The following is a 1,360-nucleotide window of genomic DNA, read 5'->3' on the forward strand; positions in this document are numbered from 1 at the left end:
ATTATTAAAAACCAGTCTAAACATCCAGAGATATCAGAAAATGTCTATTTTTGGAACTTCTGATTAACCAGCAAATGTCATGCTAGGTCTACAATGTACAACAACATGCAAATTTCCTTTTTCATTGTTTGTATCATATTTTTAACCATCGAAACAAGAAAAGAAAGAAAGTTGTTTAGTATTTAACTCTAATATAAAGTTGTCAAATAATTGAAAAATTATTAGGCTTAGGCTTTTAAAAGTCTGCAATGCAATAGTGAGAAGCAGAATAAGTTATTTGTGATGTAAAAGAGAAAAATGATGCATTACTTTATTTTTAATTCCAATTGGGTTCTTTATTAAATGAAAAAATGCATCACCGACTCTGCAACTTACAGATTATATCTCTTCTATTTTTAAAGGGGTCAAATTTGTGTGTCTTTCAGTTGGTAACGGGGTATAGGCAGAAAGCTTTTGCCCTGATGATTTACAGAATTGCTAAAATGTCCATGTGTTATTCCATAGAGAATTGTAATGGACTTCAGTAGTACACAAGTTTGAAAGATGTTTCTTTACCTTTAATGTATGTACTTGGTTGGGTTACATAATATTCAAAAAGGGAAAATTTGGAGACTGAAAATGTTGATTTCAGTTTAGCCTCCACAACTTACTGCAAATGTCACCTCAGGCAAGTGATTTCATTTTACTCAAACTGCATTTCCTCTTCTTAGACAAAAATAACAATATCTAACCTTCTTTTATATGATTTATTGTGAGATGAAAATGGACTAATGTATGTGAAAGTATAATTAGAATTCGCTTTTAAATTATTTTAAAAGTATTTGCTAAGTGAAACTTGCTTCTATATGAAAATTGCAAATTTCATCTCTGAATGCAAATGTAATGTGTTCATTATTTGATAAAGATAAATATACATGCAAATTCTACTATGATTTATACCAAGCTACAAGGGGCCAGGAGATTTGCTCAAAATCTATGGATATGTCAAAGCACAGAGTGAAGGATCTAAATGCTTGTTTTAAGAACTCATATCAGATCCAGAGGATTGTGCATACATCTTCATAGATGCAAAGAGTATAAATAAATAAACAATGAGTGGAGCATAAATCCTCCTGAACATCTGTGCAATGTTCATGATCCATGAGGAGCAGAAACAATAGCTTTAAGAGTCTCTAATATTATGTTGGCTCATATTGGCTGTGATACAGAATTCAAAAAGGAAGGCAGGTTAGGTTCCCATTTCCTGGCTATTCTCTCTTTTTTTTTTTTGAGACAGAGTCTCGCCCTGTTGCCTGGGCTACAGTTCAGTGGCATCATCATAACTCACTGCAACCTCAAATCCCTAGACTCAGGCGATCCT

This window comes from Propithecus coquereli, unplaced genomic scaffold, assembly GCF_000956105.1.
Source record: "Propithecus coquereli isolate 6110/MARCELLA unplaced genomic scaffold, Pcoq_1.0 Scaffold274, whole genome shotgun sequence".
NCBI classification, from domain to species: Eukaryota; Metazoa; Chordata; class Mammalia; order Primates; family Indriidae; genus Propithecus; species Propithecus coquereli.